Genomic DNA, 17,785 nt, shown 5'->3' on the forward strand with positions numbered 1-17,785 from the left:
TTTAGAGAATAAACAAATTTTATTTTATAACAGTATTACAGAAAGCAAAATACCACTTAATACAATTTCAAGCTGCTATAAATCTAATCTGGCATTGTAACTATAGACAGAGTCAACAGTCAAAAACAAAACAAAATAATAACAACAAAAACAAAAAGAAATTTCAACACAGTTAATCTTAAGTCCCCGTTCTGGTGTCTCTGGTGACAGCTTCGAATGGTGCAGCTTTCTCATCACCACCATAAAAATCACCTCAGCACCCATCCCTTTCCCTCAGCATCCTTTAAACCTGCATGAATCATCAGACACACTATCTGAAACAGATCTACCTTCTCGGAAACAAAAGAGGGTCAGTTGTTTTTTTTTTTTTAAACATGTAGACAATGAGATTTAATAAAAAGCAAGCATTCTACAAGGGTGCGAATAATGGAAGATCTTGAAATTTGGACTTGTTAAGAGAAAAGCACTAAGTTTTTAAGCTGCCTATGTCTTTTAATAGGAGGGGAGAAAGGCTTCTCCTTCCTTTCCTCCCTGTTCTGGAATGCTTCAGGAGATGACTGCACGTCTGAGAACCAGCTGAGCATGACTGTGCACTGGAACACAAGTTCTCTAAGAACAGTGCTCATTGGCCTTCATAACTCTTTCTAGTCTGGAAAATTTGCCTCTTACTTTCCAATGAAAGTAAAGAGCATTAGGAATGAAAGAGTTAAGAGGGCTCAATATAAAATATTTCTCACGTGAAATTCTCAAACATGACCAAAGTTTTTCAAAATGTAGGAAACTTTTTTTTAAAAAACCCTACTTTGTAATATTATCTTAGGCAGTATATTGACCTTGATCTGAAAAATTTGTAAATTATTCCAGTAAGATTTCAATTGACAAGAGAGTCAAGGGGTAGAGGGGTGGGAATCCTTTATCTAAATTAGTGAAAGATTTTCCTTTTTTTGTACAACAGCACCTGTTCAAGTGAACAGCACCTGACAGCTGAGGCTGGCTTTGTTCACTGTCATTTGATCAAAAAGCAGGCATAAAGTTAGCAGGTAGTTGTACACAAAGTCAAAGACAAATCCTAATCTTTGAAAAAAAATCAAAGTAAAAAACAAAATAAAAACCAAGAATATTAGGAAGTGGTTATACAAAATAAAAAAAAAAGATGAATAATAATTAAGATGTCAGGAAACAGTATAGACCAGAGATGTTAAGGTAAGGTTTGGTGTTGGCATTTTATTCTTCAGGTGCCTGGCCATTGTTACCGCTTGTGGTATAAATTCATTGGAGTAGTGGTGTGGCATCAGCTAGGAAGGGTCAGAATTCTTCATGTTCACAACGTTGGATGTTATTTAAAAAGAGAACGTCTAGGAAAGAAGAGAGAAGTAGAGTTTATTCAGGATTCAAAGACAGGATACTTATCAAATTTCAGTGTTTAAAAACAGTACTTATTAGGGTATCTATTTAATCAGCACCACTCTAGAATACCATGGACATAAAATTAGCAATGAAATGTAACTCCTGCCCTCAAGAAGCTTACTGTTTAGAGAGCTGGAAACACTTAAAGCAATTAGAGAACAAGAATATGTCTTAAAAGAGTTAATGTGGGGCAGCTAGGTGACTCAGTGGATAGAGAGCCAGATCTTTAAGTGGGAAGTCTTAGGTTCAAATCTGGCCTCAACTATTTCCCAGCTATGGGACCCTGGGCAAGTCACCTAACTCCAACTGCCCAGAGATATATGTTAATGGAAATGCTTGTAAAGATTAAAATTTAGGGGAGACTGAGGCAGGTAGAAATTAGTTTCTCTCTGCAAGGAGTATTATATTTTTTAGAGGTTTATTAAGGATTAAGGATTAAAGAGAATACAGGATAAGGAAAATGTGCCTAGGCCAGAGGCCTAGACAAGACCTCACCTACATTATGGAAAGAGCCATGTCTGCTCCAAACGGAAGTCCAAAAAGAGAGAGAGAGCTCAAAAGCCTTTGCAATCAGCTTAAGTACCTTCTCGATCTCGCCCACCTCAGAATTCCGTGAGATTACAAAGCATTTTGGGGAAGTGGAGCAAGGGCTTGTGGGGATTGAAGTCCAGAGTTCAAATCTCAATTTTACATCCCCCCCTCCCCCCGTTTGATCCTCTGGGAAGAAGTCCTTCCCCAAAGGATCATAAAAACATAATCAATTTAAAGATTACAATAATTTGAGGATAGGAAAAAAACCCAATAATTGAATAACACTTCCCTACATATAAATTTTAAAAAAAATCTGGTCCTTTTTTCTCTCCTATAGTATGGCAACTTCCTGTAGCCTTGGCTGCAAATGGGTAAGTAAAATTTGCTGCATTCTGTCCTACAGACTTGTGGGATTAGAAATTACTTAAATGGACCCTAATACAGGGGCCTGTGGGGGAAAAAAATTTTTTTTTTATTCTTGCTTTCTAAAAAAATTTTGTATACATAGATTTTTTTTGATATTTTGATACTGATTTTGAATTCTTCTTTAATATAAATACATGTATATATAAAGGTTCTATATTTTTTCCCTTAATTTTTTCCCTTTTCTTCTTTTGTTTTTTGTTTTTTATTTTGTTTTCATTTTGTTTTGTTTTCCTTTTGGATTAACACACATCCCCACAACTAAAACTTGCATCCTCAGCTGGACTCAGTGTTTTTTCAACACTTTCTTCAGGGGGGATTGTAGTTCATAAAATCCAAGATTTAAATTTTGTTCCAGATAGATCTTTAGAGAAGAAGCTTGCTAACTAACTGAATCCAGAGAATGAACTGTTTGCAGAAAGATACCTAAACCTTTTCACTACAGGAAGATCCAGAATGAACCTTGGGGTGTGGTTGATTGAACATTTTTTTTGAATGTACACTCTTATGCCAAAGGGGACTGCCCCCTTATTGGCTTTTGTCCATGCGCCCAGCAACACATTGGTTTGCTGTCTTTCTCTCTCCTCTATTTCCCCATATCTACAACTATTATAGTTTTCCTCTTAGTGGGTAAAAAATTTTGTATACACTTACAGTTAGAATTTTTTGGGGTGCAGTATGCTTATGTTTAGTGATCAATTGGGGAGACTAGTCCCCCAATCATCATCAGGGGGGATTGTGAATTTTAAAAATCTCCATCTTGGTCTAGCACCCAAAAATTGTGCACACCCACACTACACGGGCATGTGCTAGTCAATGACAAATCAGAAATAACTAACTGCCCACCTGGGCTGTCCTAAGCCAAGCTTGAGCCACCATTGGCACTTGTGAGGCACAGGAAGTGACGGAGAGAGCAGCCTCAGAAATTCGCTCACTTCCTGTGGACAGGGCTAGAAGTCAGTTCGTGTGAGGAGCTTGAACAGGGAGGAGGCCTGCAGCCAGTTTCCCTTCAGATCACGTGAGTCAAGGACTGATTCCTTCCACCTTGGCCCTTTGGGCATAAACTCTCTCTGCCTTGGTCAGAGGTTGAGTAACCCCTTTCCCTTTTCTCCTCTCTCCTTCTCTCCCTCTCCTTTTCCCTACTCCCATTGTGATTAAACCTCCATAAACTCCATTCTGACTTGAGTGTCTCATTTTAGGAATTTCATAAGTAAATTCCTTGGCGGCCATTGTTCAATATTATAACAATCTTAAAAGGTGAAATTTTCACTACAACATGCTTTCCTAGTAAATGAACTGGGAAAGTTAGAAAAGGAAGAATATTGTTTGATTTGGTCCATATTTACTTTTAGATGATTCTGGAGAATTTAAACAGAAAGTGACACCAAAAGTGATACTTTTTGGTTAGACAAAAATATTTATAGCTATGCTCTTTGTGGTGGCAAAAAAATGGAAAATGGGGGGTATCCCTTGATTGCCTAAACAAATTGTAGTATAGGATGGTGATGGAATACTATTGTGCTATAAGGAATGATAAACTGGAACTGGAAAGGCCTCTATGAACTGATGCAGAGTGAAATGAGCAGAACCAGGAGAATGTTGTACACAGAAACAGAAACATTGTGGGATGACCATAAGCAATCAACTTTGCTACTAATAGCAATGCAATGATTCAGGGCAATCCACATCTAGAGAAAGAAAGGTTGGAGAAGAAATACAGAAGAAAAACATATGATTTATCACTTGATTATATGGGGAGAGGAGTTGGAGTTTTGTTTTTTAAAGATTACTCTATTACAAAAATGAGTAAAATGGATATAGGTATTGAGTGATAATACAGGTATAACCCAGGGAAATTGCTCGTCCTCCCTGGGAGGAGGGAGGGAAAAGGGAAGAGAGAATATGAATCATGTAACCATGGAAAGATATTTTAAAATAAATAATTCTTTTTAAAGAAAAGTGATAATTTTACTTTTTGCAAAAGTCACAAAATAAAGTCTAAACTTGCCCAATTGGCTACTACAAATAATGGGATGAAGGCTGAGGCTAGGTGGCTAGGTAGGGTACCAGGTCTGGAGTCAGAAAGACTCATCGTCATGAATTCAAATCCAGCCTCAGACGCTTCCTAGCTGTGTGAGCCTGAGTGAGCCACAACCCTTTCTACCTCAGTTACCTCATCTGTAAAATGAGTTGGAGAAGGAAATGGCAAACCATTCTAGTCTCTTTGCTAAAGAAAACCCCTGATGGCATCATGAAGAGTCAGACACAACTGAAATGACTAACAAGAACAAGAAGATTTGGATAGAAGTCAGGATTAGAGATGTAATTCTGATTATGAAAGAGGGCACAATGCAGAGAAAAATAAATACAGAGGGGAACACAGAATAATTTTGTTACCATTATGTACACCTATATAACACATATGTGTATATATAAACATGTACAGATACATATGTATGACACACATACTAGCTATAGATAATCCACAAGTCACTCAACATCTGAATGGTTTGGAACAATCTCAAAGACTAAGTTGCAAAGAAGGTGCTGATCTTCATAGGAATAGAAACTTCCTCATATTCAAGTCCCAATTTTATGTATGTTTCTGTGTGTGACACACAATTACTTGAAAATTGCAGTAAGAATTGACTTTTCAGTCATCTTAATATATGTCATCTCTTAAACTCTAACAGAATTCAGTTTCTTCCATTTTTTTTTGTTCTTTGTATATCCTGAAATATTTTATTATTGATGAGTATTGAGTTCATATTATAAGAGAAAAGGAATCAGAAGAGAAAAAAAAGAGATAGGAAGAAGATGAGGGAAAATATTGTCACTAAAGGAGGAGAACTTTAAAAAAGGGGAATTTCATAAACAAGAATTTCAGTTTCATTTAGATTCCCTGAGACATAATTATGGGCTGGCTCTCTCAGCAACTTCAAAGGAAAAGTGTTCCCAAAGTAAACTGAAAATAATTATTTTTCCTAGTTTTTCCTAGCTTTTAAAAATCACGCAAAAACTATCCAGTATTTAGGTGTTCAATAGACAGCTTAGTTCAGGCTCATGATTACTCAAATTCTGGTTATACAAGGACACTATGTTTCTTGCTTCCTGCCTGTCTTTAAGTCATTAGTATCTACTTCAGGCTAAGATGGGTGATGTCACAGGAGAGAACTCAGTTCAATCCCATTTTCTTTCAGTGAGGAGCTTTGACAAAAGCATTTAGAGTGGTTTGGTGAGAGGAGGAAGAAATGGGGAAAGGAAAATGGCTAAAATTTAACCAATAAGATTTATCAGTTCTACACGCTATCTTGGTTCCACAAATGTTAGCTGTAATCCCATTATTTAATTAAACATATTATTAGCTAAAACTAACACCTCTTCTACTCATTTCCTATCAGGAAGAATGAACCTCAGGAGTGTCTGAAGGGCATCTGAATACAGCTCTCTTCTTCACACACTTCTCTCAGCAGAGAATAAAGCTTGGTTGAACATAGATCTCCAAACTCTTTGACCTCATGGGACCTAAAAAGAAAAGGCGTTATTTTCTAGCCCACCACCTGATGGCATCCTAGGAGGCCAAGAAACAAGGCTCTAAGAGTATAGACTCTGACCAGGTTTCAAAATCCAGTCACAAGATGGGCCTTGATTCGATCCAGTAAACATTTATTAAGCATTAAGCATTATTAAGCAATGCATTAAGATTCTACAGAAGTCATTGCACTAGATTCAAGGCTACAGAGAAAAAAACTCAACAGTCCTTGCTGTCAGGGAATTAACATTCTTTGGAGTAGGGCCAAGGAAAGTAAATATACGGTAATGAGAAGGTTAATTATTTAATTAGTTAATTCATTAATGAAGAAATAAGAAAAGGTTTCCTGTAGAAGAAGCACCAGAGCTGAGCCTGAGGGGAGCTAGAGATCCTAAGGCAAGGAATGAGAGGGTGAGAGCAGCCTGCGGGGAGGGAAGAACAGCAGAGGCTAGGACAGAGAAAGGTAAAGTCAGTCTGCAAAGAGATTTGAAACCAGAACACAAAGGGCTTTAATGCCAAAATCACCCAGGAAGCTTCTGAAGAAGGGCAGCATGGCCAGAGCTCTGTTTCAGGAATATCAATTCTATGGCTGCATGAAGATGAGCAGAGACACTAAAGCCAAGAGGCACCCATGAGGAGGACACGGACAAATGAGGGGAAAGTCTGCGTGGGTTCAGAAGAAAATACATGTGACTGATCATGAGGAGATAGATGGGACAAAGTTTTGGTCAAAGGGGCTACTGGAGGTGGATGGTGGGGGAGGATAAAGATATAAATAGGAAATGTATCTTCTTTTGTATTATTTTTTTTTTGACTCTTACCCTCCTTCTTAATATCAATTCTAAGACAGAGGGATGGCAAGGGTTAGGTATGACTGAATGAGTCCCCTGTCTTCCCCACAGGGGCACTACCCCTCTCCTTCTCCCCCCCTCCCTTACTCCTTTCCCCTGGGCGATTCAGTCCAAGCCTACTATTGGGTCTTCTTTCCTCCATCCCCATCACCTAACTAAATCCATCCTCCATACAGCCATCGAAATGATTTTCCTAAAGCAGAGGTCTGACCCCGGCATCCCCCTTAAACTGCATCGGCTCCGCATGACCTAGGAATGGAAAATAAATTCCTCTGTCTGAGGATACAAGCTCTTCACAACTGGCTCCTAGCTACCCCTCCCCCAATTCTTTTTTTTAACCCTTTACTTTCGGTCTTAGAACTGATTCTGGAAAAAAAAAAAAAGAACTGATTCTGGTGTCCATTCCAGAGCTGAAGAGCGGCAAGGGCTAGACCACTGGGGACGCGTGACTCCTCCAGGGTCCCAGGGTCAGGAAGCGGCCTCCCGCCTCGCATCCCAGGTGACCCTCCATCCCTACTTTCAGCCTCTGATCATCCATGACTCTCCAGTTCTCAGCTAGTCTCTTCCTGGGCTTAGCTCCAGCACCCCCTACTGGACGTGGTCTTTCCTGGTTCTCCCAGGTTGGGTCTCTTCCCCTATAAAGGGGCCTTTTCTCTGCACCATAGGAGTATGTGTCCATACTAATGTGTGCATCAGGCACACATCCACATAAAGAAGGGGTTGTTTTCCTCCTTAGAATGCAAACCCCTTGAGGCCAGAAACTTTCCCATTTGAATTTGAATCATAGAATTTGAATGGAATCAATCATTTGAATTTGAATTAACTGGAACAGGGTCAGGTGGAATAAATGCTGGCTGATTGGCAAGTAGAACTATGCAGCTGAATATGCATGCATGCATGTATGTCTGCACAGGTCCCTTCATGTATATTCATGCATATATTTTTATCTTTATATGCATACTATCTACTGATAAGAGATTAAGGGATAATGTTAGTGGAGTTACTCTCAATAAATGGGATCTTCATGATCTGCCATTGCAGAACACAGGCAGCAGAGGAAGCCATAAACTAAAAACCTAGCTTGCCATCTTCAATAACATCTGAAATAAGCATTAGTTCATTTCGCAGACCAAGACATTAACTAATAGCCTTGAAAGGTCACGTGACTTTCCCGTTAAAGTTAAGTGGCCAACTTGAACTCATATCTTTTGACTTCAAGACCAGTGTTTTTTCTCCCGGGACTTAAATATACACTTACTCATATGTTCTTATTTCACTGAAGGAGAAAAACAATCTCAATTTCTTCAACATATGTCCCAAAATGGGAAATCAAGTAATAAATAGTTTCTTCACCTAAGAGTGCTACCAGGATTTTTATTATTATAAAACACTTTTAAACGTGTCAAATTAAAAAATTTAAAGCCTCTTCCCATGAGGGTTTTAGAGGTACTTTAACTTCCTTATCTTACTATGGAGTGAGTACTAACACTGCTTGCCAACATCTGCATGGTCATAGAGCTCCTCCTGGGTGTAGGTGAGAGCCCAGATGTTGGAATATACTGCATTAGTTTGAATTCTAGTCCAGCAAAAACAACCCTATTTCCACGACCTAGTTCTAACCTTCCTCCTTCCTCAACCCCTGTACCCCATCCCTGACTTCATAGGCAAACATTTCTAGACGTGATCATACATATTCCCTGGCCTGTATCTCCCCCTTTAGGACACTGTGCAAACATACCGATTCGGCCAGACTTCAATCCATCTCCTCCAAGTTATGGCCAAATTCTTCATCAATAGAGCTAGTCAACAGCTTCCTTTTAAGCTCTCAGTACATCTGACATCTGTATTTCATTTTCTCAGTAGGTTAGATGGAAATCTCTGGCAAATAGCCAGAAAGGAATTTGGCATGAAGAGAGACGATTTAGCCTAAAAAGCATGAACTTCAAAAATGTAGCTCACATGATGCTTTAAGCAGAGCTTTCCTCACAATAATACCATTAGGTAGGTAGTGTACGGACTATTAATTTCCATTTACATATAAGGAAACAGAAGCTTAGAAAGTCTAGCTAAATAAGCAGAGTCACATAAACTAGCTTGAGTCCAAGCACCAGGATTTTAATCTGGCTCTCCCAGCTCCTTTCTCTTCTACACAGGGATAAATACTCCTATAATGGTGGTTTAAAACATTGATAATATGGAGCCATTGCTTAAAACAAGTGAGCATAATGGCATTTTAGATCCTGCTTACAAGGAATGACCATCATCTATAATGAGTAGAGACGTGCCCTTCCTTAGAAGAATCAGTGAAAACCCCGTTCTGAAATCTTCCTTAAAAGGGACAGAAAATTGGCATGAAAGTAAGGTCTGTCGTATAGTGAAAAGAAGGAGATTTGGAGTCTATGGATATGAATTTGAATCCTAGTTTCTTCCATTTTCTAATCTATATGAACTCAGACCAAGTGTTATTAAATTTTTTTAATGTCATTGACACCTTTTTGGTTAGTCTGATAGTATATGGACCCCTTCTCAGAATAATGCTTTTAAATGCACAAAATAAAATACACAAGATTATGAAGGAAACCAATCAAATATAATGAAATATAATTATAGTAAAAAATAAGTTCACAGATTCCACATCAGAAATCTGTACCTTTGATAGTGATCTCTTTAGGTCTTTATTTCTTCCTCTTTAAATGAAGTAGTTGAACAAGCTCTAAATCTATGATCAAAAGATTTGAGTGTTTGGAGCCTGACATTGCTTTTTATCTAATTATCCACTTGAGATTGTGTTGTTCTTTTACTTTTCTCTGGGTCTCAGTTTTCTCATCTATAATATGGGGGGGGGAGGTAAGGAAAGGTCACACACACCCCACTTTTAAGAGTCAATAATTCTAGAGTTCTGAAAACATTTTCTGAGAGTTAAAGAAACTATTCTCTGTAAAAGATAAAAATGTGTTTATTTTACAAAGAAGTAGATATAGACAAAGAGATCATGTGTTCAGGCTGACATCATAAGAAGAACTTTCAGGCTTTATCTCCAGAAAGGGCACCCCATTCTGTCCCTTCCCCAACTTTAATCTATAATTTTGTCTGCCTAAGAAAGAAAGGCATTAAACCCATGGGGAGAAAGTCAGGTCCCTTTTTCTCTTCCTTCTTTCATTGACTAACTGCACATGTTCTATATCCCAGGAGGTCTCCTATTTTTTTTAAGTGACTGCTACTTCTAAGCTTTAGGCAAGGTGGCAAAGCTTTCAAAGGGAATCCACTTTGGTAATAAGGCTTGGAAGGTCTTTTGGTCAATTCAGTTAGATTCAGATCTTTGGGGGCCTCTCTTTTAAATAAAGCACTCTAAAAAGCTTTTAGAATTTTTTTCAAACAATAAATATAAAAGAAAAAAGTATCATGTGTGACCACTGAAATGAGCCTGTCTCCAAAGATGAGAACCACAGTCAGTAGCTGTTCATTGATAGCCACATACCAGGGTTAAAAGCAAAGAAAAAACTTTTATCTCTTTTCAAACACATTTTTTGAGAGAGAGAGATGTATATATTCTCAATGGGCACTTTTCTGTGGGGAAGAGGCATTAGATAGAGGAAAGAAAGTGCTATTGAGTATATAGTGGGGTTTCTTTCTAGTACAATCTGTATGACTCACAAACTCTCTGGATCTGTAGTTTTGAAAAAAAGGAGGTAACATTTGTCATTATTTCATAGTCTTGTTATTAGAATCAGAGTTATAGATGTGATAAGCACTTTGAAGAGAGCATTAAAATGATATAAAATTATTAAAACTACTAAAAACTTACTTTAAATAATTTATCTGATCTTTATGTAATTACATAAGTATTATATCACCCCCTATTAGTCAGATTATTTTCTCTATCTCTATATACACTCTCTATATTATATATACATATGTTATGTATATACACAAATACATATTTTATATATATTCAAATGTCCATATATATGTACACCCACATACACATAAAATTTCAAGAAGAAAATGGAAGAAAAATTTTTTTAAAAGTTGTAAACTAGCCAAGTAAACACAAACATAAAGAAAGGGAACATTAAAGGAAGTATGGACAACAGTCTCCCCCTTAGCCATTATTTTCAACTTTATTCCAAACCAAATATTGCTTCAATTTTCTATGTAACATTTGACAACTTCAAATCTCCCCCCCCCATTTTTTTGCTTGATGAATAATCAGATATTGCCACCTACATATCTTATGAAGACCAGTTCCAAAATAACCAAAAGATTTCAAAGTCTAATTATAGATTTAAATTAGTTATAGAATTATAAGTTCAAATCAACTTTTGGACATCTTTCCAAATTATCACCCAGTTATAGGAAATCACATTAAGAATGCACAGGATCACAGATTTGGTACTGGAAAGGTCCTTAGAAGTCAGTAAGTCCAATCCTCAGTTTAAACATGAGGAAACTGAGGTCAAAAGAAATTAAATTATTTTCTCAGTGTCTAGGAGTGAGATTCAAACCTAAATCTTTCTGATTTTAAGTTTAGCACTCTATCCACTATAGCCCAGTGATTTTATTGTTCAGTTGAAGCATGTCTGACTCCATGACTCCCTTTGGGGTTTTCTTGGCAGAGATATTGGAGTGCTTTGTCATCTCCTTTTTCAGCTTATTTTACAGACAAGGAAACTGAGACAAAGTGTCATATCACTGTAAGTGTCTGGGGCCACATCTGAACTTGGGAAGATGAGTCTTCCAGACTCCAGACTTGTTGCTCTATCTAGCATGCCACTTAGCTACATGTAGCTGCTCTAATACCTCAAATGATGGGAGAACACACTCTGTACTGTTTTTGGGCAGCTTTGATTTGAAGTAAATAAATGAAAGCTTTCCTTCATAATTATAAGAAAGCAGAGTCTATAACTCTGTAACTTCCACAAATACTCTAGTCATTTATACACATGCAGTAAAGGTATACATCTTATAATTCTTTCCAAAGGAAAAAAAGTGAAATTAAAACCATTCTAAATATTTAATAATAATCCTAGTCTAGATCAAGCTTTGGAAAGTAGTACCTAGGAGGTGTTAAATAGATTCGTCCAAGAGCATTAGATAGCAATCTGTCTATTTTATGGATCATGTGCATTGATCCATATTGCTTCAATCATTGCTTCAATCAGCTTTCATTAGACATATATATGTAAAAATAATACTAAAATCATCTGCAGGGAAAACTAAAAAAAAAAAGAAATTCTACAAAAACAAAGCTACCTTCCATTTCTTCATTTATTTTTGATTCTAAGACTGGGTTCATTTGGGTTTAACTAAAACTGTATTGAAAGCAGGGCAATAACATCCAGATTTCAAAAGTGAAACTAATATAAGCAGACTGGAGGAAATCCTAGATCTTAACCTGCAAATTGTCACCTGGTGATTCAACAGATTTGCCTTTTTCCTCCAAGGTGGGGGCAATGCTAATCAGAGCATGCATGTAAATGAGCATCTTCTGATTAGTGAGAGCTGACTTCAGCGAAAATAATTCTTGACTCCTATCAAGTCACTTAAGATACCTCATGCTAATTTTAGCTTGGCTCATGGGTTCATTTTAAAGCATCTTTAATATGATTCCTCCTTTGAAATGTTGGTTTGAACAAGAAAGTGATTCCTGTTTGGGAGGTCATATTCCTGATAATTCTGCAGCATCTGTGAGCTTTCACACTTCCATCAGGGTATCCACAATGGAAAAGGAAAGGAGAAATCAAAAAGCACTGGAGGGGCAATGTGGATGGTGAGTAGGCGGTGAAGTCAGAAAGACTCCAGTACAGATTCTACATCTGACACATACTAGCTGTGAGACCCCGAGCAAGTAACTAATTCTAGGTGCTCTAAAAAATTGTAAATTGCAAAAGAAAAAAAAGGTGTTGACTTGTATTGTCAGAGAGTTTTCTCATTGGGAGTTCCCAATATAAATGAAATAATAGATTTAGTATTTATTCCTAAAATAGCATTTATTAATAGTTTTATTATTAACTGATAATTTAATATTATTTATTAACAGGGTTAAGTTACTGGCTAAAATAAAGGTTGGAAATTAGCCCTCAATAGCATTTACACTCCTTGTATGGATTAGTTTGATCTTAGTTGGACCCATTTAAAAGTGTGATTGATGAATTCAGTTGGTTAACGCATAGTACTAATGGAATTAATGTCATGGGTTTTTCCTCTACTTGGCTTTTCTCCCATTCCATGGCTATTGACACTACCACTAAGCTCAGTTACCATTTCTCATAATATGTGTGATTTTGCAACAAATCTTTAAAACAGGGGCTCAACCTTTTTTGTGTTATAAATCTTCTCCTTTTGGCAGGTTAGTAAAGCCTGATGGAGCCCTTTTTGAAATAATTTTTAAATAAACAAAATAAAATATAAAGCTTACAAAAGAAACAAATTATATTGAAACAGTTATCAAAATAAGCTCCAGGTTAAAAACCTCTGCTAAGTATCTGGGCAGTGAAGACTGAGCTATAAATAGCATTGCTGTTCCATTTTATGATTCTTCTGGGATAAATCATGGAAGACAATGATGAAAAATAGAATACAGGGGTTCATTTATAGACACAGCAGAAAAGCATTGGATTTGGAATCAGAGGACGTTGGACAAGGTGGGCAGTCTCTAGCCTCATTCTCTCATTTGTATGATGAGGGGGGGTTGCACTAGATTTCCTCTGAGATGCTTTCCTACACAAAATCCAGGACTTTTTGTTTTCCATTTCAAATACTTGTTTATCCTGTCCTTGTTTCTGTGTAGTATTCTTGTTGTTCATCCTTCCTTTTGTAATAGGAAAATTAGAGAGAGAAGCTTTAAATTAATACCTTGGTCCCCTTTTCACTAACCTGCTTTTTCACTTTTCAAAGAGGACCAGTGACATCCCAGATCCCAGGAAGATGTCTTAACTTGTGTATGAATTGGATTTATAAGTGAGGCAGAGTTGCACAAAGTATTCCTCTCTCTTCCATGGTTACTGAAGTCCAAGGGCAAGAAAAGTCAGGATGACCAGCGATGGCCAGTTTGCAATGGGCGACCTTGACATCTTCAATGTCTGGCCAAGCTCTAAGCACCTCATAGCATGGCTTCAGCTGCCTTCACAATGAATGGAACAAAGTTTTCTTGTTCATGCATTCTACTGGGGGATGTCCTCACATGCTTGGGGGAGAGATCCAGCCCAACTCACTGCTGGCTGTGAGGCTTGCTAGTTACCCCCATGCCAGTCCAGCTTGTTGGCACAGAGATTTAGTGAGGTGTGGGCACTCCGCAGGCTACAGCCTCTGGGAGCCGGGTGACTCTGCAGCTGGCAGAAAGGCCAGAGGGTCAGTGGGGCCTGGTCAGTAGTATCAATGGTACTTTGTCCAAGGTTTGGAAAGTGAGGCAGAGGCAATGTGAAAGGAGGGATTTGTGTTTGTGACACAGAGGCTGGACTCTTCTCTGTTTCCAATGTCCCGGACTACCCTGACCTGTTATCCCTAGAGATAGCCTCTCTGGTACCCTGTGGCTGGGCTGTGATTGGCCCTCCCCCCATTGGAGCGGGGCTACCTAGGAGTAGATGCCTTAAAGGACAACGCAGCAGAAAATCTGAGGGGTTGGGGGTTACAGGGGCAGGATGCAGATGGACCAATTCACTTGAGTAAAACATCTAGAATTTACCAACCTGTTCATATCATAAATGGATGAATACTACAATGTCCTCAGTGGTGTTCTCATGGCTTAAAAGGCTACTTGTTCTACCTCCCCCTTCTTTCTTACCTTCCTTCTGAAGGAGGGCTAGGAGCGCTTCTACCTTATTTAAATTACTCTTTTATAGAGGGCACAATTTTCCTCATCAGCCATCACCACAGCAAAGAAATGGAATGGTTTTAGAAAACCATTCCCTCCCCTCCACAGGAACCTTGAGGACTTACCTTTTAACCCCTGTCTCTAGAATAAAATATAAACTTCTTAGCTTAGTATTCCAGGCTCTCTATAGTTTGGCTACCATCTACCAATTTTTCCACCTTTATTCCATATTTTTCACCCTCACACAGTATTCAACAACACAATCAAAGTAGACTACTAGCCATGCCCCAAATTCAACATGACATCTTCCACGCACTCATAAAAGTCATCCCTTCTGCTATTCCTCCATGTCTGAAATGTCTTCCCCTGATCTCTTATTTATCCCTTCAGTTGGTGCCTCTCTCCAGAAATTACACTGTATTTATTTTGCATATATTCAAGTGGTGCCCCATATTGTTTCCCTCCAGTAGAACATAAGTTCCCTAAGGGTAGGATTTGTTTCATCTATGCCTTTTTAATGCCACTGCCCAGCAGAATGAATGTCTGATACATAAAAAGCATTTAATAAATGACTGCTGATTGGATGTTAAAATATTTCTCTTACTTTAAAAGCTCAACTGATCTAAGGCTCCTCTAAGAAACTTTTCTTAATCCTCTCAACTGGAGTAGAACTTCTCCTTTGTAAATCTCCTGCTCTACCCTATTTTCCATTTATCTGAATTGAATCAAATGGGGGAAAATGAGAATCATTGTTTCTATTTTTTATACTTTAGAAACTAATAGATGCAGGGCAGGTAGGTGGTGCAGTGGATAAAACCCTAGGCCCAGAATCAGGAAGACCTAAATTAAAATTTGGCCTCAGACAATTACTATCTATGTGTTCCAGAGCAAGTCATTCAACCTTGTTTGCCTCAGTTTCTTCATCTGTCAAATGAATTAGAGAAGAAAATCACAAACCACTCGCGTATCTTTGCCAAGAAAACCTCAAATGGGGTCACAAACAGTCAGATACTACTGAAAAATGACTGAATAACATAACAATAGATGCAGCTGTGAGAAAAGGGGTAGGAATCTTGAAGATGAATTAGCTGGAAAAGAAGGAATCAGAGATAAATGTGTGGGGGTAGGCATGGGGAGAGATATAGTAAGAATGAGGAAATGTGAGTACCATCTCTCTGGAACTCTGTTATTAAAACACAGTGCTCTTTCACTCAAGTATTTATGGAAGAAGGCTGTAAATGTCAAAGGGAAAGGATGATTTTGGGAAAGCAGAAAGGCATGCAGCAAGGAGAAACAGTTATCTTAGATGTGTCCTGCCTTCAGCAAACGCAACATCTGAAAAACCTGATTTATAAAAAATAGATTAGGAGGCAATTTTGCCACAGATGGTTTTATTTTTAACATGATGTTTCACAGATGTATCTCACTTCAAGTGGCAGATGGATCACCATTTAAACAGCAAGTTAGGTGTCATGTGGAAAATTGTATACAATTCCTGTTAACATTAGAAAATTATTGGGGAAGCTTGCCCTTTTTTTTCCTTTATACAAGCCTACTTCATTTAGGAAATAATGCAGCTGAAAGGAGGGTCTTGTAGTGCAAAGTTCTCACCAGACCTTGACCTTTGTACTTTTGACCAATTCAGAGAATGCAGCCTAAAACAGCTTCATGTATCATTGTTCAAAACCTATTTCCATGTTATTCATATTTGTAGTAGAGTGATCTTTTAACATTCAAAACCCCAATCACATCCCCATAGAACCACGTGATCAATCATGTTTTTCTTTTGTGTTTCTACTCCCACAGTTCTTTCTCTGGCTATGGATAGCATTCTTTCTCATAAGTCCCTCTGGATTGTCCTGTGTCATTGCATTGCTGTTAGTAGAAAAGTCTATTACATTCAATTGTGCCACATTGTATCAGTCTCTGTGTACAATGTTCTGCTGGTTCTGTTCCTTTCACTCTGCATCAACTCCTGGAGGTCGTTCCAGTTCACATGGAATTCCTCCAGCTTATCATTCCTTTTATTTTTTTAAACCTTCCATCTTGGGATCAAAATTGTGTATTGGTTACAAGGTAGAAGAGTGGTAAGGGCTAGGCAATGGGGGTTAAGTGACTAGCCCAGGGTCACACAGCTGGGAAGTGTCTTGAGGCCAGATTTGACCCCAGTACCTCCCATCTCTAGGCCTGGCTATCAATAAACTGAGCTATCCAGCTGCACCCTCATCATTCCTTTTAGCACAATAATATCCAATCACCATCAGATACCCCAGTTTGTTCAGCCATTCCTCAATTGAAGGTCATCCCCTCATTTTCTAATTTTTTGCCATCACAAAGAGAGTAGCTACAAATATTCTTGTACAAGTCTTTTTCCTTATTATCTCTTTGGGGTACAAACCCAGCAGTGCTATGGCTGGATCAAAGGGTAGGCAGTCTTTTAAAGCCCTTTGGGCATAGTTCCAAATTGCCCTCCAGAATGGTTGGATCAATTCACAACTCCACCAACAGAGTATGTGTCCCAATTTTTCCACATCCCCTCCAACATTTATTACTTTCCTTTGCTGTCATATTTGTCAGTCTGCTTGGTGTAAGGCTGTAGCTCAGAGTTGTATTAATTTGCATTTCTCTAATAATCAGGAGGGATTTAGAATGTTTTTTCATGTTTTTTGATAGTTTTGATTTCACTGTGTGAAAACTGCCTATTCTTGTCCCTTGATCATTTGTCGACTGGGGAATGGCTTGATCACTTGCTCCTTTTCAAAGAACATTTTGTATCCATGGTCTCATCACAAACCCTGTTTTTACAGCTGATGAAAACTGTGCCCAAAAAGATTAAGTGACCTGACCAAAGACAGTTAAAATAGAAAAATCTCAACTAGGCCCTCAGTCTCCTTATTTCTACACATGGACATTTTCCATTATGCCTACACAAATGCATTTTTTGTCTAATTTAACTTGTGATTTATTTCCAGAACAGACATGCTGTATTTGGGGGAAAGTTTTCCCCCCTTCTGTTTGTCAGATTTAATGATTTTTGAAATGAAATAATAATGACCTTGGAGTTGGCGGATTCTCTTACCTTGCTTTATTTCATGATTTCTAATAAATTTCTAATAAACTGTACTGAAACATATTCAATGTAGATTTTTGGTGAAGTCAGTACTTATACAAAAGTTTTTAAAAGTTTTTTTTTTAAACATCCACATGCTTACACAATTGATAGAAATG

The 17,785-nt window shown here is 38.0% G+C and overlaps 1 protein-coding gene across 28 annotated transcripts in view; it reads right to left on the minus strand.

The window, feature by feature from the left end:
• The window catches only part of EPB41L2 (erythrocyte membrane protein band 4.1 like 2), a 273,323-nt gene continuing 255,538 nt past the window's right edge, over window positions 1-17,785 (minus strand). For all 28 annotated transcript variants that reach the window (XM_056818770.1, XM_007484557.3, XM_056818777.1 and 25 more), the window contains one exon: window positions 1-1,355. The gene's annotated coding sequence lies outside the window, so the exon portion shown is untranslated. The remainder of the gene's footprint in view (window positions 1,356-17,785) is intronic.

This window comes from Monodelphis domestica, chromosome 2 (genome assembly GCF_027887165.1).
Source record: "Monodelphis domestica isolate mMonDom1 chromosome 2, mMonDom1.pri, whole genome shotgun sequence".
In the NCBI taxonomy this organism is placed as follows: Eukaryota; Metazoa; Chordata; class Mammalia; order Didelphimorphia; family Didelphidae; genus Monodelphis; species Monodelphis domestica.